Source organism: Aythya fuligula, chromosome 2 (genome assembly GCF_009819795.1).
Source record: "Aythya fuligula isolate bAytFul2 chromosome 2, bAytFul2.pri, whole genome shotgun sequence".
NCBI classification, from domain to species: Eukaryota; Metazoa; Chordata; class Aves; order Anseriformes; family Anatidae; genus Aythya; species Aythya fuligula.
In genome coordinates, this window is record NC_045560.1 from 68,630,283 (window position 1) to 68,652,131 (window position 21,849).

The window sequence follows — 21,849 nt, forward strand, 5'->3', positions numbered from 1 at the left end:
TAAAATATTCTCACTGCAGTGTGCAACATTCTTGTTTTACTGGTGATATTATCAACACTTGTCATGTCAGATAGTTGAGGAGTCATAATTGTCTGGGTAAAACAACTTTGACAAAATTAATATTCTATCTTCTTTGTACCCATTATCATCTTCTGCTTTCTGAAAATTCAGGAGCCCATCCAAAATCCACAGGTCTGAATTCTTTGTACTTTGTGTCTTTCAAATGTTGTGCAGTCATGGCATCATTTTGGCTTCTGATCTTGCAAGCACCGAACCTTGCATTTAAATGAAACATTCCAGCAGCCTCATCACAGCTCTTGGTATGTGGAAGACTTGGCGGAAACAGCATATTAGTCAGATTTAGAAGATGCAGGTTTCTTCCCTGATCCTGCATTTGTTTTGTGGTTTTGCTGCATAGAAGACTCTGCTGCTCAAAGTGCATTGTTATGTTTAATGGATTACTGCTACCCCGCTAATGTTCTAGAGTTTCTGATTTCTGTTCCATAAAACAAAGAAAATATTACTTAACATTTCAGTAAAGTGCTTGGACAATTTTTTGATGAACAGCATCTCATAGTAGGTAGCTATTACTAAATGCTGGATAGATCACTGTGTACTACATAAAATACTCTGTATTGGCCTGCCTAAAATCAATGATAAAACACAGGACCTCGAATTTATTCTGTGCTAAAGAATTTTGCTTTAACATGGCCAGAATTTCTAGTGTTTAATGGGATGTAATCCAAAGTGTAAAAGACTCCATGAAGGTACTATTTGCTACTTTTGCAAATATAACACAGATACCCAGAGACCATTCCTCTCACAGACAAAATTGTTCAGCATGAGAGACATGAAATTTTTGTTTCTAGTCTTCCCTGTCTATAATCTCTCTGGTTCCAAGGTGACAGACAACTGGGTGGCAGAATGTATGATGAATAGCTTGATTATTTTAACAATTACATATGTAATGAAGAGCTGGAAAGGTTCCATGTAAGCCTCATTTTCACCCTGGTTAAATATGATGTGCATAATTAATTTTCAAATATGAAAGGGCTCCAGCAAGAAAAGAAATGAAAGAAAGTTGAAGAGACAGTGAATATTTTATTAAACGTCACTCATTCAAAGCTCATTAATATACATAGTCCAAGAGTAATCACCTCATATAAAGTTAAACACAGTAGCGCTTATTTTCCTGGCAGATTACCTGGTTTATTGATGAGTGTAATAGTTTAATAGGGGACACAAATCTCACCATTGGCCTTTTTCTAGCTAAAAACACCCTCTCCTGTGTTCGTTCTTCAAACTGGATGTATCTGGAGACAGTGATTTCCTCATTTGCTTTCTGAGACTATGATTCACTCATGTAGCAACTGGGTAAAGGAGAAAGGGAAATGGTACAACACTCTGTCACACATTTTTGGACTTAAAAGAGATGATGAAAACTTCGATGTTAATCTTGAAGGAAATTCCATTACTTCAAAATTTATGTGTTCCAAATTACAATATTAAGAAAGCCTCTCCAAGTTTTTTTCACTATTTAGCCAAAATGTTTTTAAAATTATTTTTACATATTTTTCAGACAGTTTTTAATAATAAATTACTAAACATTCTATTTCAACTTGTTTGAACCAAATTTACACATTCCTTTTTGTTCTTGTTCAATATTAATATGAGTAACTCTGAGCTGTTTAGATGCTACAGATGAACATACTGTGGTCCTCATGTGTTCCTGCAAGATCCAGGCTATTTTTTAAGCCCAAGACCCCCAGATATTTAGATTCAAACATGAGCTAGTAGGAGCTATACCTCTCCACCCCATGAAATTGTAAAAAAATTGTTTTCCTTTAAAAAAAAAAAAGAAGGGAAATTCTGGCTAGTTCTATAACCTAACTCATGAGCAAGGTGATTCATGATTAGAGAATGCTTTGAAGATGTAAAGTGTTATGTAAATGCAAAGCCATTATTATTATTATAATTAGAATATTATTAACTATGGGAGGAGAGAAGATTAAACAACGAGGCTTCCTTACGAAATCCATTTGAATGAACTAAGGCTAAGGACACTTATTAAATGCAGTGCCATTCCACTGCAAAAGAATCCTTGCTCCTGCATGCAGCTTTCTGATCTTAGTGCACATCCTTACCCTTTTAACATGAAACAGATATGAGCAAGAAACCTAACATAAGGAGAAAAAAAATGAATGTAATAACAGAGGCACTATTGTATTCTTGCTGCCAAAAAGAGCCTGTTTTTATTCTCGATTACCCAATCATGGCTGGCTACCAACTTGCTAGATGCATTATACAAAAGATTCTGAGCTTCTCTGTTCAGCCGAAAGCACCGTCCTGGTCCATCTGAAATATCAAGTGTAACTCTGCATGTTGAATTTTCCCTGTGTTATTTCTTCTCACCTGGCACTGCAGACAACAACTTAATTTTTTTCAAGAATGCCTTTCTTTGATTTTCTGAATATTTGATGTTGCAAGAGGCACAACTGGTTGTTATAATTGCTGTTTACTAATTTCATTTGCTGCGGTCCCTAGAAGCTCTAATAAAGCTCAGAACACCACTGTGCTACGTGCCGTTAGACTTTTATTTAGCATTTCCCCAAAGCCTAGATTAACTGGGAAGTATCTTTCAGATCGCAAGAAAACTGACCTTTACTACCTTGCTAAAATAGGGTTTCAAATTCAAGTCAGGAGAAATGATAATATCTCATTCCTTTGCAGTCACTGTCAGCCTACTTGTTATGGACTCCTTACCTTTGGCAACTAACCACAGCTGTACAAAGTCACTGTCTGGAATAAGATTTCTTTTACATCTGTGGACACAGCTGACAGAAAAATGCAACTTCACTAAGAGGGTGTGCTGGAAAATACTACATTGACTCCTGCTAGTCAAAATTTACCCTTAAATGTAGAAGACAGAAATCAGAAGAGTAAAGTAGATGGCCTTAAATGTTATTCCATTTTATGTGGACAACTGTAACTGCATGAAATATGGCCCCTGTGCTAGTCAATGGCAGCCCTGTCATTGACTTCAATGGGCTATGATTTCGCCACAGTTGCTTATTGTGTCATATAGCCCAGACACTAATTGTCTGTGGCTGATGGACAAAGATCCAGGCTGGGTGTGGTGGGCCCAAAGGAGACAAAACTGGAAGGCAGTGTGTGGAGAGTCTGGAGGCTGGCTGAGCCTTGTAGATTTTTCTTTTTAGTTTATGACAGTCTGTGTCTCCATACATAGCAACAATAACTGCATCCAGGAAGGCAAACTGAGGTCTGGGGTTCTTTTGAAATTCTGTTACTCTTATGTCATGCTTTAGATGGATAGTTTCCCTGGCATTTGTATGATTGGTTAGGTTCACTCTTTTTTTTTTTTTTCCTGTCCTCTGTCTTTACAGCCCTTTTTATGCTTCTGTTGAAGTCGATGGTGAAGCTTGTGTTGACTTCACAGACTGCGCAGGCATCTACTGTCTAGTAGATGAACAATGTATACTAGAAATTTGTATTCATTTTTGTCAAATTGTGTTATGCAACAAATACTCTGTTTTCTCAGAGCAATTCCTGCTGAGGCATCTGGCTTTGTATCTCCAGCACATTACTGAATCAGATATAAGGACTGAAGCATTTTTTGATCCTCCATGTATTTATCTAACATACATTCCTGAAGTGTTTCTCTATAAACCACTATTTTTGTCATACAGTATATTTTATCTAAAATTATGGTTTTATTATTTGGTACCCTGTTATCGTATAGAGAATAAGAAATCTTCAATGCATTTTTTGTTCTCATTTTTAAGAATGTGAAGATATTCTTTAGGAGAAATATTTTTTTAAAGAATATCAATAGATAATGTTTAGAATATCTTAATAGGTCCTCACAGTCAATTGACCACAAACACTTATTTATCTGTTTTCCTAAATGAGAATGAATTTATAGGCAGGCTTGCTTGCTTCTTTAAGTTCAGGCCCAGTGAAATAGAAGTTTGGTCTTCCCTTTTTCATCTTTTCCTCTCATGCAATTCTCCCAATTTTTAGTATAAATAACACCAAGAATCATTTTGACTGTATCTGAAATTATTCCCTTTGCAATATGATCATAATTTCTGCTTCTCTGAAGTGAGTGGTTTTCCCAAACATTTAAGTTGTATTTAAAAGTCCTCTCCAGCTCACTTCACACTGAGGATCCTGTACACTATTAAAACAGAATGTATAATGTTACTTTAATTAGGGACAAAGAACAAAAGTCTTCAAAGACTTTGTATGAATTGATGGATGGAAAGATCCTATCTTTGCATGCCTTATAAACTGTATTCCATTTACAGAAGACTAGAATTTACTTATCCACATTTTGTGTTTTTTTTTTTTTTTTTTTTTTTTTTTTTGTTGGTTGGTTGGTTGGTTGGTTTTGTTTTAAACAAAGAAACAAAACCTTCATGATACTTGAGTAAAAAATATCAATAATACCACTGATCTCCAAGGAACAGCACTGAACAATTGTTTCCCCACATTTGGTATGTGACAGTGACAACCATAATGAGAACTGTTAGCTTACACTTTCAGTAATATTTTGTTAGTTGTCACCATAGCAGACTGTTGGAAAAGTCAGGTTAGGTTCTCTTTGCTTAAAATACTTTCTTTATCTTTGACTGCTCTACTCTAAAACTGATATAACTTTACCATGCTCAGATAATACCATTAGTTATGAGCTGGTATGCCTTGGGCTTCTGACATAGTTGCCAAATTGCAGTGGAAGCATAACTGGAGTATAATGAAACTGTTTAGAATTTTTCTAGAAATAAAATTTAGCAAACAATTCTGTTGATTGAGAGTCTTCACCAACTTTTTTATTTATAAAACAAAATAAAATAAAATAAAATAAATAAATCTCAATGTTGCCATTAGTTAAAGCAATCTGTAAAAGGAACTAATTTCTCAAGGAAGCTGGCACCATTTTTAAGCAGTACCATGTGCAGTCATATCAGTAAAAGACTGTTCAGCCACTGTCTGTTGATAAAATGGAGATCAGTGGCTTCCTGAGTCAAGGTCACAGATGACAAAGGCCCAGAAGCAGGGACAGAAAGCCTAAACATCAGATCTGATGCCATCTTTCAATAGCAAAATAACTTCAACATTTAACTTCCTTTTCTGCCAGAGCCTTTGAGGTCCACAGAGGGTAAAAAGTCACTCAAGTTGTTGTCTTCGTCAGTTTTAAATCATTCCAAGAAATGTAAATCACTTCCTATCAGGGACCCCTCCTGAGCTTTGTTTGCATTTTGTGGAATAATAATAAGGACTTTTTAAAGCTTTCCATTTGGCAAGGGGGCTAACATCTTCTGTTCTCTTTGTCAAGTGACTTTTGAAAGAATATGTGGTACCTTTTGAGCATTGAAATGAAAGAGAGAATCACTAACTCTGTGGGGATTTTGAAAACAAGATATTGCAGATTAAAAAGAGCGTCTTGAAGAGATTTGCTGATGTGAGACTATTACAAAACATCATCTTTACAGACCTTGGCTCATGTTAGAACCACTTTACAATTATTGATCAATTCCAACAATGCTTCTGGTTAGTTTGGTTTTTCGTCATTATTTTAAAAATATTCAGTTTGTGCCCAGTCTTGGCTTGCCAACTTTTAGAATTGAATTGCCAATTCAAGTCTTGCCAACTTTTAGAATTCAGTTGCCATATTTGACTAAAATACATTTTATGATTGTACCAGATAACAGTAGGCAAATATTTGGACCGAGGAAAGAAGTATACCTAGTAGTATGTTGAATGATGTATCTACTCTAGATTGCTTTTAAGTGACAAAATCCCAACTGTGTACTACTTACATATCTTAACTGAAACTGGCAGTAGAGGGATAGGATCCAATTAGCAAGAGTTTCCTTGTCTGATGGAATAACATAAAAATTCCAATAAAGAATTTATTTTCCAGCAGCATAATCATAATAAGCTCTTTCCAACTGCATCCCAAAGACAAGATGGTTTGCCAAGCAGTTGGTGGAGAAAAGTTAGGCTGGCCAAAAAACAATAAATTCCATTTAATGACAAATTTTGAGGTTTCAAGATCCGTTTTCATTCCAGTGCAGAATGAAACCAAAACCTCCAGGAATTTTTCTCAGACACATACATGAGCACACACACACAAGCACACACACATACAAGCAATGACTCCGCAGTACACTCTACCTTGCCCTTTAGGACTTTCACCTGAGATATGAGAAATAAAAGTACAGAGTGTTAAAAAAAAAAAAAAAAAAAAAAAAAAAAAAAAGAAACAGAAAACAGTGTAGCAGTACTACAAAGAAGCAGACAATATTATCTCTCCCCATCCTATTCATGTGTCTGAGATTTGGTAGTATGTGAAGACTTCTGAAAGAATTCTCATCTTATACAGTAGTTATGAGCCTGAGGGTTAGTTTTTAAGAACTTGGTCTAGAATTCAGTTTCTATAGATTTTAAGATCTAAGCAGACACATCTGGCTTCATGATCTGGGTCTGTGACAGTATTTTAGTAGTATGTCCATTAAATTAATATTTTCTAATTAAAAAATCAGTCTATGGAGCTTGAGGACACATCTAGGTGGCACCTTAGAGCCCTGTGGTCTGCATAATCATCATAAGCAGTAAGTCATATTTTCAGACATTTCTAATGATAAGCATCCTTGGAAATTCAAACAGAACATTGCTGATGGCCTGCAAAGCCTAAAAACTTACGAACTATTGACTTATAAGTACTATTATAGATTTGTGCTTTCTTTACATCAGGTAAAAAAAAAAAAAAGAATTTTTGGTGTTGTCTTAGAAAAATACACTAACTAAAAAAAAAAAAAAGGTTTTCTTCCATCACATTATCCACTATTACTATTTTGTGCTATGTATGTTGTAAATACGATGGTGTTGGGATTGTTTTTCCTCTAATATCTATAAAATGCTCAGCACAATATAATTATCATTAGCGTCTAATGCCATAACTGATACTGAATGTGTGCATATAAATTTCTTGCATGAATGAAAATTCCCAAGTGAACATTTAGATTCCCAAATAGATTGTATGTATATAGATATTGATACATGATTGAATATGCACTTATTTGCATCTGCATGCAAGTTGGAGATTCTTTTGGTACATTTTTGGAGAAACAATTATGTAAAAGAAATGTATCAACATATTTCTGTCTTTGGTGGGAGCTATGCTGACAATTCACAGAAGGAAAGGCAGGCACTTGGGTATCTTGCCTAGCTGAGAAGATAAAAAAGTTTCAAAATAAACCATTGGCTCTGGAAGACTCAAAGGCTGCTGCAAATCAGAGGAATAAAGTGAATTTTAGAACTTGGAGTTGGACTTGATGATCCTTAAGGGTCCCTTCCAACTCAGGATATTCTATGATTCTATGATTCTATGAACTTGTCTAAAGCAAGATAATATTCATTTAGTCAAAGCCTTCTTCAGGATACCTATAATCCAGACATAGTTGTCTGTGGAGGAGGGTGTTTTGCCATCTTAAGACACCACCTGTAAAATACAGTTTGCTTGCTCACCACTGCCACTCCATAAACCAGGGGAGCAGAAGAGTGATTTGGCTGAGCAGAATCAAGAGGGTGAAAAAATAACTTAATAAAGTGGTTGACCAGCTGTCTTCACAGCATCTTGGTTTCTGTTGGCCCTGGTAGATTTAGGATGCTGCAGTGCTCTACAAAACACTCCATCTCAGTTTTAAAAGGCTTCCTTGTGCCTTATCACATCAAAGCAAAGCATCTGCATGTTTCAGTCGTGGGGCATCATGTGTCTGGCTCCCCTCTGGCTCTCACTAATCCCCTGGATTATCACAGCTCTCTAAAGCAGCTCTTAAAAACCTTGTGAAAATAGGACTCCAAGTGGGTGTGTGAGAAGCAAAGACTGAAGCAATAAGGCTGCCTGCCTCTGTGGAATTCATATCACCGTGTTACGCAAAAAAAGATGTTGAAAAGTCTGCTTCTGCACCAGCTGATCCCAGAAAATATTGGTTCCCAGTGAGACAAAACAGGATTGAGTCCAGTCCATTCATTTTCTGTGGCTTATCCAAATGCAGCTGCGAGATATAGCTCATGCTGAACACACCCATGCATTGCTCCTGAATGATCTTCCATCATTTAATTTTTTTTCTCTTCTGTCCAAGGAGCAAGGGAGTCCTGAAAGGTGGTGCTCCAAAGGTCTGTGCTGGTTCCCATGGGATGGGGGCCAGCTGGAATTAGTGCAAGCTGCAGGGTGTGAGGAACTGAGAAGCCTTTGCCATGGAGGTGGCGCATGACCCTTCCTGATTGTGGGAGGCTGTCCATTCAGTTCTGTAGGGAGGAGGTGGCCTCACAAGGTAGGGCAGCTATCCCAGCAGCTCAACTACTGTCAGTCCAGCACCAAAATTCACTGTCATAAGCCCCACATTCACTTCAGAGGAAAGGAACAAAGTAACAAACAGAAGGTGAAAGTTTTAATATGTAAAGAAGAAGTTTTAAAAGAAGTTTAAAATAAGTTTATGCAGAGAATGCAGCGCTTTCTCTGCCTTTAGTTCTGTTGACATTCTCAAAGGAAAATGAAAATCCCCATGAAAGTCATGATATTGAGAGTTAAACAATAGTAATACCTAAAATCTTCAGTAGTCCATGAGATTTCTTTTTTTCCTTTTCTCTCTTTTAAAAATAAAAATATTATGTATGTCTGACATTGACATAAAGTCTGGGGAACTGACCCGTAAAGTAATTAGAAGAGGAATTCAGCCTTTTCTCTGCCCTTCTCCCCAACCTTTCCCATCTCAAAGCCAGATCAGATGAAAGGCAAGCTCTGTTTACTTCCTGATCTGTCTAATTTCAGTAACAAGGACCATCCCGACTTCATCTTCCTGCAGCTGCTAGAAGTGAAACTCAAGAGGCTGCCCCAGGCACTGCAGCACCTTCTCAGAACTGCTTGACCTTAATGGATTAGCTTTTCCCTGAGCAGGTGGCAGTTTAACAAGAGGAGACAAACTTTTTACACTTAGGAGACCTCTGGTGAATGGCATCAAATATCAGAAGATTGAAACAGAGCAGAGACTTATGATGCCTTCCCACCTTGACCTTGTGCCACCTTAACCCCCTTGCTATGCGCATAAGTTATGACTTTCCAGTTAGGATCCTAAGTCTATTTATTAAGGAATCAAAGTAAAAATGGCCTTATTTTCTTAACATGTCATACTCTCACAAATCCTATTGAATTAAAGAAGAGCAATTGGTGCTTTGATTTCAGTCTGCTTAGGTCTGAGTGTCTGAATAGGGAGTTAATATTACTTCAGGCTCTTCATTTTTGTAAGTATGTGCCATAGTAAATACATCATAGTAAAAGCAATAATAATATCTTTTTGCTTATGAAGTTGTTATGCTTATGAAGTTCTACCAAATAATTCACAACTTAAACTGTCAATGCCAAATGCATTGTAGTATACGCTTTCAGTAGGCAGAAAAGTAAAACAAATTGCTGGTTTACATATATATATATATAAATAAAAGCATAGTTGCTTATTGATTCCTCTTCCAGAAACAGGCCCTAACAACAGTCAAGTTTCTAGATTGTTCGCATGTTTTCACTGTCTACTATGATCTGTTTGTTTAAGGATTTATCATAATAATTACAAGTCAAAACTGTCAAACAGTTGTCCAAAACCTGATAGCCAGGTGTCAGATACTGTATCAAAACCTGAAGATAGAGATCCCTTTACCAAGGATTCGTTGTAGTAGGTCAGCATTTCCAGAGGAGCTTAGTACCTGCAGGTCTCATCACGATGATTTAGAAGATGAGATTTTGTATGTTTTGAAACACAACGGTGCCACATATGACTGTATTTTCTAATCAGCAGCTACGAAATATGAGATTGGTTAAAAAAAGACCAAGTGAAATGCAGTGATAAAATGTCTTGTTTGTTGTAAAGGAACCTGCTGCTTTCTGAATAGCTTGTTATTGTCACCTATACGACTGTTAAAGGCATATTCATACACATACATCAATGGTTAGACTTGATGATCTAGAAGGTCTTTTCCAACCTAAATGATTCTATGATTCTATATGCATACACATGTTCACATATGTGTTTTTCTATATGCATTTCTGTGTAGCATTCCATACATTTAATGCATGCACTCAGTAAGTTCACTGATGATACCAGGTAATGATCTGCTTGAGGGTAGAAAGGTTTGCAGAGCGATCTGGATAGACTGGATCAATGGGACACATCCAACTGTTTAACATTCAACAAGGCTAAATGCTGGGTACTGCACTTGGGTCATACCAAACCCATGCAGCAGTGTAGGCTTGGGGAAGAGCGGCTGGGAAGCTGTGTAGCCAAAAACTGGGGGTTCTGGTTGATAGGCAACTGAACATGAGCCCAGGTGTCCAAGAAGGCTGATGTGTGCAGAGAACAGCAATAAGCTGGTGAAAACAAGACTTATGAGGAGCAACTGAGGGAACTTGGTTGTTTATTCTGTAGAAGAGGAAGCTGAGGGGAGACCTCATTGTTCTCTACAGCTACCTGAAAGGAGGTTGCAGAGAGTAGGATGTCAGTCTCTTTTCTTAGGTGACAAGTGATAGGACATGAGGAAATGGTCTCAACTTACACCAAAGAGCTAACGCTCTAAGGATAAAAGGGATATGAGGAAGAATTTCTGCCCAGAGAGGGTGGTCAAGCTGGCTGTCCAGGGAAGTGGTGAATTCTCCATTCCTAGAGGCATTTAAGACATGGATGTGACACTAAGGGACATGGTTTAGTGATGGGACTTGGTAGGTCAGGTTGACAGTTGGACTTGGTGATCCTGAATGTCTTTTCCAACCTAGATGATTCTGTGATTCTGTATACCTATACCTATTCATGTATATACATGCATATTCATGTCTATGTATATATCTGTAGGGGTGTGTTTGTGTGTGTGTATACACACATACTGCTACCAGATACATATTTCTGGGCTGCACTAGTTTATGCTTCTCTATCAGTGGAATACGTTTTCTGTGTTTTAAAGTTGTCATATGAATTTATTTTATTGTGAAAGTGTTGACATACTGTTACTCTGCATTCACTTAAAACCTGAAGTCATTCAAGATCAAGAACATTATTCCTATAAAGAAGATAATGTCCTTGAGAAGCATTGCTTCCAGAAACACAGTCACGTGTTTGTCCAGTGACATCTAACTTTTCTGAACGCATCTGGCTCTGTATTGTCTTGTCCCTAAAAAGCTGTATAGCTATTATACTGTTCATTAATATTAAAAGCACAGTTATACTTTTCATCCCAGCATAGTTCATCTATCTTTACAGATCTGTATGTCAGCTGTTTTAACTGAGACTGTCTTCCTGACTAGTACCTCACATATTCATATGGTATTTGCATGACTTTCTGGACACATAAAAACTGTAAAGCTGCATGTCTTACTTGCACACATTTGTGAAGATTTTTTTATTTTATTTTATTTATTTTTTTTACTACAGGTGAATTCCCCAGGGCCTGTGCAAAACAACTGAAAGAAAGAAAGATCAGCAAAGATAGGATCAGTGGATTTCTCTCACAATGTGGTGGGGGCCCCTTAGTCAGCACTTGCTGGTGTTGTGGTCATGCTTGTTTTGTGGGCAGTGATAGCTTTGCAGGTATAACCACGTTAAAATACCTCACATCCTCTAGTGCAAGAAAACTACTGTAGAACATAGCAATAGAAAGGAGAGTGGATGCTTTATCTTTTCCTCAAATAGCTTTTTTTTACCTCTCTTCACAGTAGATCTATGCTTGAGGGCTCCGTGCCCTCCTTAAAGACTGTTTTTGTGTACAACATAATTATCGCAGCCCCATCCCAATGGCATTCCTTTTCACAGAATATCACAGGTACTGCACATCCTGGGAGATGAATTTAAAAAAAAAAAAAGCCACTTCCTCTCCCACATACTCAGAAAACAAGACATTTTCTCTTTCAAAATAGAGAAATTAAAAATATCTATTTTCCTTAACTCAACCTAATTTGCAACAGAGCAGTGGTTTCCTATAAATTAGACAAGTTTCAAAAGTAACAAAATATAAGAAAGGTCAAGATTATTTAGTCTTGTGTCACCCTAAATAGTAATGAAAAAATATTCCCTTGAAAATACCCTGGAAAAAATAAAATAAAATAAAATACTGTTTTAAGAAATTAAGGACATATACATAATATACATGCAGTTCTGGAATGAATTTAATTATAAATTTCCCCTGCACCTGTGAATCTGGACAAACCTCAGTCATGACAGACCAAAAAGCAATTCTGGAGCTTAATTTATAATCAGTCAGTTTGCTTCTAACTTACAAGATGTCAAATCAGACAAATAATCATTCCTTGAAAATTTTCAGTGACTAATCCCGAAGATATAGATGATATAAAACAAAAAATATATATATATATATTTTTTTTTTAATTTTAAACATCCAGCAATCTGAACAAGGGAGAGATTTTGTCGTAAAGTGAGAAGAATATCTTTTGGCTGCATCAGAAATTTCATAAATATTCTAGCAAGATGTATTTGAGTAAATCCTGGAAATTTTTGACACTCCCTTCATTTTTGGGATGTATAAACTAATTAATGAGTGACATCATTTCTACAATACAACAGGTACATTTTTTATTTGTGGCAAATATAATAATGATAGTTTCTTTTGTTAACTTTTAGTAATAATCCTTATTTAATAATTAATACAAATATAATTTAATAGAGCACAAATTAAAAGTATTATTCATTTCTCCATAAACCCCCTTCTCAGAAACCCCCATCAGAGGAGAAATGTTAGTAATTCCTTACAAAATACATACATTAGTCAGATCATACGTAGACGTTGGCTTTGCAATACCTAAGGCCCTGATCCTGTCAAGATTTTACAACTCGGTTTACTATCCTTAATGCTTCCTCTCAATTTGTCAAAAGAAACTAGTCAGATTTAGTCCATGTCCTTGATGATTATAGCCTAAAACATCTGCATTTTTTTTTAATTTGGTATTTTTCACTGAATTTCATACTAAGCTTTGGTTATATTTCACACAGAAATCCTTCGACACTCACCATTTAAATGATGATATTCATTTTACAGAATAAAACAATATATCAATCTTCCATAGTTAAACTATGAGACTTTTCCCATAATGAGCTAGACAGACACTTCCCACCATCAAAAGCTCTATTGACTAACACCTCACCGTATTAAATTGGGCAGAGGTATTCCCTGAGAATCTCTGCAGTAGTTTTGCATTAACCCTGCACAGTCTTGTGGTATTTACATTAGCACAGTAGATAGCTCATTCTTTTGCTGTGAGACTGCACCATTTTTCAGAAATCACCCCTTTGCCAAAATGAAGTTTCTACCTTCAGTTAAAAACCTTCAGTTAAGTCAAAAGCCAATAACATTCAATATATAGTAAAGCTGTTCTGACACCACCATTAAGGTCTATATAATTATATAGACCAGCAAGGTCTATATAATTTTCCTTAAAATATGGTTTGGTACATAACTCATCTTCCAAAATCACTGTGAAATAGCAATTACGCTTTCCCAGTTGTTTATAATTTTAGCAGAGGAAAGATAAGATCACTATATATGGTCAAATCTTAGCATAAAGAAAATAAATTAAATGTAGTTGCAGGTTCATTCCAGAAGTTGAAAAGGAAAATATTAGTACTTTTTAAGTCTTAATTTAAAAATCTCATTGTTCTGTCATATAAAGTTGTCTCAAGAGTAAGATGTATGACTACACATATAATATTAAGATGGGTCTTCCAGTGCAAGTGAGTACTTGATATCTTTAAAAGTGCTAATTATTAGGGTGCATGTGTACTGGAATATTTGTTTTTCTCTGTAACCATTGGAGACCATGGCATTTTCAGTTCAGATGCTTCCTAACCACAGGAAAGGAGTAGCAAAGAGCACTGAGCTTTTAATAAAACAGCTTTTCATCTTCCTTAGTCAACAGTTGGAAATGACTGAAACATTAAAGAAGTATAAGAAAAAGATGAAGAAAATCTAACCAAAAAAAAAAAAAAAAAAAGGAAAAAAATGCTTCTCTTTTCCTTTAGCTATCCCCTTATCAGATGTTTTCCAGTTTTAGCTCCAAATCCACAAACCCCAAATCTAGCTAGTAAAATGCTGATTTGGTAGTAGAATAGAGGACCTTCTGTTGTAAAAGGATCTTCTGCTGGTTATACCCATTGCTTATGAGTAGGTATTAATTTCTTGGGCCTTTTGAATTTCAGTCCACAGGTTTTCACAGTTCTCACATTTCTCTAATGCTTGCTGTTTGGAGCAAATGAAAAAATTACAGAAAAGACTGGGTGCCTGTTATAAAATAACAATTCTGAAGTGGAAAAGAGATTGTTTATCATGTTATTATGATTTTTTTTTCTTCAGGACACTTGACTGTACTGGGTAAACTTCAAATGCTGCAAAGCAAGCTGTTACAATAACTCTCTGTGGGGAAAAGGCCTGAGTTTGAAAAAGAATCAGAGAGAGAGTAAAAGCTCTGCAGAAAAAATGTCTTTCCTCACCTTGGGATAGATGCTTAATGTTACATAAGCCACTGGTTGCTACTCATACATGTTACACTATATTATGTCTGCTTAAAACAAAAAATCCATTTGCATCATGTTGATAAGAAACTTAATCCCAGGCCTAACAAAGTTAGCAGAATAACTCCTTTAACTCTTGCAGATACTGTTACAGGGCTTCAAGGTGATCAAGCAATTCTCAGAGCTTAAAAATGAAAAAATACTCCTGAATTTTTAATCCTAGAAATCTTCACTTGTGTCAGCAAGGAGCTGAGTATTTTTATAAGTGACTTATCTCTTCAGATGATGCAAAAACCACCTAGTTGAGATATATATATATATAACAACAACAACAACATAAATAAATAAATAAATAAACAAATAAATAAACAAGCAACTTGATAATTTGATATTTATCCAAAATAAACAGAAACCCTGAAGGACTTGTCATTGGTAGGTGTATCAGGCATTAAAATACTGCAGCTTAAAATGTTATCTTCTGTAAACCTCATGACATTTTGGGTTGTTTGACATGTTTACAGAAGTAAGATACTTGCTTATGGTTTTTTCTTCCCTCTTCCCCCTCCCCTCCCGCCCCAACCTCCATTCTGCTGCTTTGGGAAAATGTTCAGTATTCTCAACAGTATTCTATACTAGATCTGGTCCTGCAGGGTGCTGATCACATCCTTGCATTTAGACATAGTGATCAAGTTTCTCACTTGACAAAACATCAGCTGAGAAATTTGTACTGCCTAATAATCTGGTCTTATATACCTCACCTGGCATTTCATTTGTAAAGTGGTTTGAGAAAAAAAAAATGTTGTACAGAACCTGTCACTTAATAGACTAAAACACCTTCAAGACTCTTTTTCCTCCTCTTTTAAAAATAATTCTCTGTTGATTTAAACTCAACTTGTCTAAGGCTTCTGAGCACACAGTGAAACTTGTTTTAAAGAGATTTTGCTTGACTTGGGTTTCTCAAACTCTTGACTCCATCTCTGACTCATTCCATGTGGGAGTATTTGCAAAATTCTTAGGCTCACCCAGTCTTTAACTGACATCACCATTGTTTCCTTGCTATTTATATCTACGTTGTCACAGCTAGTAAGTACAGCACAGCGTGTCAATTTGTAGTCAATTTTTCATCAATGTTATGCAGCTTGAAGGTTTTAGTGATGTCTTTAAAGCTGCTTATTTGATCTTTATATGGAAGATTAAATAAATGCTGTTTGAATTAGAACTGGCAAATCTGAAAGATTTCTAGTCCTCCTTCATTGCCAACTCACCAGCAGTATGTTGCTTTCCAGAATTTCAGCCAATGCCTACACATCATGTATTCATTGGTATTCTCATGATTCACCCCAGAAGAAGGAGGGTGACAGGGAAAATATGAGAAAAGTATGGAATAATAGAACTGTACCTTGCCACAGTTTTTGTGTATAACCTTGTGCAAATCATTCAGTCTTTCCATCCTTGCAGTCCATGTCTGTAGCTGGAGATTCAGCATGTATTTCTCTCTGACTTGCAGAACTCAGTTAATGACTGATGTAGTGGTGGAACAAGAGCAAAGTTCAAACAAATCCTGAGGGAGAACCTGAAAAGTGGGGTTAACCTCTATTCAGTTGCTGTCATCAAATAGGGACACGTAAATATATAGGTTACTATTATGTTTAATTAACTCTTGAAGGCTCCGGGCACTATGGCCCAAATCCAGCTTCCACCTCTGCAGGCTTTGAAGTGCTGGAGGAAGCATGTCCTATGGTAGCGTAATCAATTTATTCTCATAAGGTGAGAGTATTTTAATGAAGGAAAGGATGATCAATGGATGTTTGCCAGCATGCTTGGCTTTGCTTCACAGATGTTCTCATTGCTGGCTTTAAACCAAGCCAAAGTATCCACTTATCCACCCAAATGCTCCTTACTCATGGTGGGAGGTAAAAGAAGATGGTAGAATGAGCAATAAAGATCATGTTTCCTCAGTTTTCCATCCCATCTTATGTCCTATTCCATTCCCTAGAGTACAGGTCTCACCAAAACTTCAAAATTTGTTGTTGTTGTTGTTGTATTCTTGTTGAATTCTCTTTGGTGCTCATTCCATCCCCAAACCTACTTGTGTTCAGGTGCTCTGGAAAGCAGTTGCAGCATTTTGTCCCAGAATTAGAGCTGCTATCGCAGTCCATGGGATCTGATGTATGGAGGTCAGTAACCACTTGTTTAAACTCCTGCTTGGACAGCTGGTCGGTGCCTTATTCAGCTGCTGATTGCTACTTCAATTCTATTCCCTGCTCATACATGGAGGACTTCCTATTAGACAGTTTTATGTTCTTGGCACAAAAACCAAATGCTGGAGCAAATCTCTCCCAAACGATCATACTACACTTAACAACTTCCGCTCCTTGATTACTGAGGAAATTATTAGAAGAAATGTGTAGATCTTTCATCATGCCTCCAACTTAAGGGAGGTCAGTAATGGTAAGGGGAGGAGAGGTTTGAACAGTCATTTAACTTTCTTAAAAGCTCTTATTCCACTATTTTCTCTATTTTGCTTATTGTCTGCTACCTAATTACTTCCATATCAAGTTCTTTAACTCAGCATGCAACCTCCCACAGGCTTTTAAAACTTTCTACAAGTCTGCATCTGGAAGCTGAATTTGTTAGACCTCGTTTTCTCCTTTCACAAACCTGGAGTATTTCACTTTCAAAACCAGATGCATTACTGCTAAGACTTTTATCCGTACTTGATGTTTTCTACTCTTTTCCCACTGATGTGAATGAAACTGCACAGTATGTTCAGGTTTACTACAAACACAACTCTTTTCTGAGTTCAACCTAAAATATATGAAACTACAATTACCAGAGAGTGTTTAGGTCATTTCAGGTACTGTTGTGACTTTGGTATTGGTAGTGTACAAAGTGAGAAGTAGGTTAAAAAGTATTGTTTTATAGGGAATGAAAAAGACCCTAAAGTAAAGCAGTGAAAATGCCTTTCTCAAAACTGCAATAGAACATGTTACTTCTATTCTTTGGAGTGGATTTCTGAAGCAAAGAAATACAAGTTTCACTTACTATATGTTGTGGTTTAACCCGGCCGGCAGCTAAACGCCACACAGCTGTTCACTCACCCTACCCCCTCCCTTTCTGGGATGGGGGAGAGAAACAGGAAAGTGAAGCCTGTGAGATGAGATAAAGACAGTTTATTAAGACAGGAAAATAATAATAGTAATAACAGTAATAATAAAAAATAATGATGATAATAATACTGCTACTAATAATCTGTACAAAACGAGTGCTGCACAATGCAATTGCTCACCACCCGCTGACCGATGCCCAGCCTAACCCTGAGCAGTCCGGGCCTCCTCCCCCTGGCTAGCCACCCCTATGTATTGTTCAACATGACATCAGATGGTATGGAATACCCCTTTGGCTAGTTTTGGTTAGCTGTCCTGGGTCTGTCCCCTCCCAGCTTTTGCTGCACCCCCAGCCTGCCCATTGGCAGGACAGAATGAGAAGCTGAAACGTCCTTGACTTGGTGTAAGCACTGCTCTGCAACAATTAAAACATTAGCATGTTATCAGCACTCTTCTCATCCTAAGCCAAAACACAACATTCTACCAGCTACTAGGAAGAAAATTAATTATGTCCTAACTGAAACCAGGACACTCTATTTTAAATCAGTTACTTAAAAAACAAAACAAAACAAAACAAAAAAACATATGGACAGTGGAAGTTGCTGTTACTGTGGAAATAACAAGTCTTAAACTGCACGTAGTGGAGAGAAAACCTCTTTGACAAGGATTCAGACAATCTCTTATCTGGTGCTGAATTTAGACACTAACATTGAAAGAAGCAAATATGGAAACAGTTATAATCAATGCCCATTTCCAATACAGTTAATATTTCACATAAAACCATTTCTTGGGACAAATAAATAGGCTTTAGAACCATATTTTAAAATACATCTTGCTTTAGCTTCCCATGCCTCTGTCTTCAACCTGTATATATAGGCCAAGGCTCTGTTCCCTGAGGGCTCTTTCAGGTATCAGAGCCTAATCTTGTATGTGCAGTTTTGTGCTCACTGTTCAGTGCAGCCACCACCAGGAGTAATAATCTTTATACATGCAAATCAAGCAGTTTGATAGCTAAATGCCAACAATTGTATTTGTAACTGCTGATACCCACATTCTTTTAGGCTAAGACTGACAGGTCAAGCCTTTAGGCTACAATTTTCAAAAGCTTAGGGATTTATATGCATAATTCCCAGTAACAGAAAAGTAAACTAGGCACCCAAGTCCTTTAGTCAGCTTCAGAGATACTAGCTTCTCCCCAAATCCACTCAACTTCTTCCTTGTCCTATCAGCATAGAGAACGAGTAGACAAATTTAGGAAATGATTCTTCTGAAAGAATGGCCATTTGAAATAAACAACATGCTTAGATGAGTGAACCTGTCTGGCCAGGGGAAGAAACAGAAATTGTTCTCAGATCTTAAATTAAGGAAAAAGGCTGATCCTGAGGAAGAAGAAATGACAGAATAAGGCTGACAGGGTTCTCTCCAACTCCCACATACAAGCTAAATATGATTATATGCCTCACAGCCCTAGAGGACTTCCAGTAGTTTCAAGGAGAGTATATCTGTTGTTTCTTTTCTTTGCAGCAAAGTTTTTTAATATTGTGAATAAAGCCCTATCAACATGTTTTTTTTTTCTTTTTCTTTTTCTTTTTCTTTTTCTTTTTCTTTTTCTTTTTCTTTTTCTTTTTCTTTTTCTTTTTCTTTTTCTTTTTCTTTTTCTTTTTCTTTTTTTCTCCTGACTATTGGCTATTGCAATATTCCATTTTATTTCATATTTTCTGTGCCATGTAATTTGGGCCTTGTACACAGTGTTAATACATGCAATAATTATAATTCTCCTTGACTGCGTCATATTTAAAGGTGTAAGCTTCTCAATCCATCTCCTTGAGGCAAGATTACCCAGGAGACAACCCGCACATTACAGATGGAGCTGCTCTGATCCCATTAACTCAACAGTGAGGGAAGCATTTGAATCACAGACTCCAGAGCCTAGTGAAACCCTGATCTCATTAAAAGCAAAGCTGGCAAGACTATACCATTGGGGTGCTACTTTGGGTGTACCTTTGAACTTAAGGCTGCTTCCAATGGGTAAGCTTTGAGTGAAGATAGGACTGAGACATTGGGATGAGGTCCCTCATACCATATCCACCTGTGGCTGTGAACTTCTGATCCTTCCTGCCAGACACCTCTCAGCAATTTCTGAAGGTGCCAGGGGGCTCAAACCACCAAAGTGAGGCACAGAAGGAAAATAAAAGAGCAGACAACTTAAAGCCAAGTGGATTAATTAAATAATCTATATATTTACCAGTGATAATTCTACTGCAAAAGCCTCTAGGGTTAGACACTTTATAGGGATTGTAATTTCTTAATTTTGAGGCTTTGGAGCCCTGGAGATTATTCCTGTTTTTTTTTTTTTGTTTTGTTTTGTTTTTTTTTTTTTTTTTGTTTTTTGTTTTTTTTTGTTTTGTTTTGTTTGTTTTTGTTTGTTTGTTTGTTTTTTGTTTGTTTGCCAGCCACTACAGCAGGCTGCCCAGAGCTGCATCCAGCCTGGCCTTGAATGCCTCCAGGGATACGGCATCCACAACCTCTCTGGGCAACCTGTTCCAGTGCCTCACCACCCTCTGAGTGGAAAACTTCCTCCTGTTATCTAAACTAAATCTCTCATCTTAGTTTTAAACCATTCCCCCTTGTCCTATCACTATCAACACATATAAACAGGTGTTCCCTCTCCTGTTTATACACTCCCTTCAAGTACTGGAAGGCTGCAATGAGGTCTCCCCAGAGCCTTCTCTTCTCTAAGCTGAACAATCCCAGTTGCCTCAGCCTTTCTGCACAGGAGAGGTGCTCCAGCCCTCTGATCATCTTAGTGGCCCTCCTCCGGACCTGTTCTAAGAGCTCCACATCCTTCTTGTGCTGGGGCCCCAGGCCTGCACACAGTATTCCAGGTGGGGTCTCACAAGAGCAGAATAGAGGGAGACAATTATCTCCCTCTCCCTGCTGGCCACCCCTTTTCTAATGCAGCCCAGGACGCAGTTGGCCTTCTGGGTTGCAAGTGCACACTGCCGGTTCATGTCCAGCTTCTCGTCCATCAGGACCCCCAAGTCCTTCTCCACAGGGCTACTCTCAAGTTTTTCTTCTCCTAGTCTATATAAAAACCTGGGATTGCCCCAGCCCAAGGGCAACACATTACACTTGGTCTTGTTGAACCTCATTAGGTTCTCAGGGGCCTACTTCTCCAGCCTGTCCAGGTCCCTCTGGATGGCATTCCTTCCCTCTATTGCATCAACTGCACCACTCAGCTTGGTGTCATCTGCAAAATTGCTGAGGGGGCACTCAATTCCATCATCTATGTTGTTGATAAAGATGCTGAAGAGCACCAGACACAAGACTGACCCCTGAGGGATACCACTTGTGACTGGCCTACACCCAGACCTACACCCAGAACCATTGATCACAACCCTTTGGCTGTGACCAGCCAATGAGTTCTTTATTGACCTAACAGTCCATCCTTCAAATCCATACCTCTCCAATTTAGAGAGAAGAATGTGGTGAGGGACCACATCAAAGGCTTTGCTCAGGTCCAGGTAGATGATATCCATTGTCCACCGATGCTGTCACTCCATCATAAAAGGCCACCAGATTGGTTAGACAAGATCTGCCCTTGGTGAAGCTGTGCTGGATGTCTCTGATCATTTTGTGCATGCCTTAACATGTCTTCTAGGAGGATCTGCTATTCTCACAACTGCATTTTCATGGAATTAGGCAGATACTTTTTCCTTACAATTATATTCTTTTTTGACAGAAAAAATACAGTGGTATCATGTGGGTCAGAAGTAGCAGAACATGTCAGTATGCCTGCATACTTTGAAAATACCTGCTATTTGATTAAATACAGTTTATTGCAGGGGTAAAAATAATATTTATGGAGGAGTATTTTGAAAAAGGCAAGGATAAGTCATTGCTCACAGCAATGTTTTAGCCTTTATCCAGACAGTCAATGTGTGTGAGAGAGATCTGAGGCAAAGAAAACATCTCAAATTTCTCTCTACTTTGGTTGCAAAATTTTAGAAAAAGACTGCCTAGATCCACCCTTAACACGTCAGCAACACTGGGATGTCCATATCTGCATAATGGGTTGTTTTATATTTCATTTTTATTTTTATTTATTTGTTTTTTCCTCAGGGAAATACTACAGAGCTAGATGAGAACAATGTATA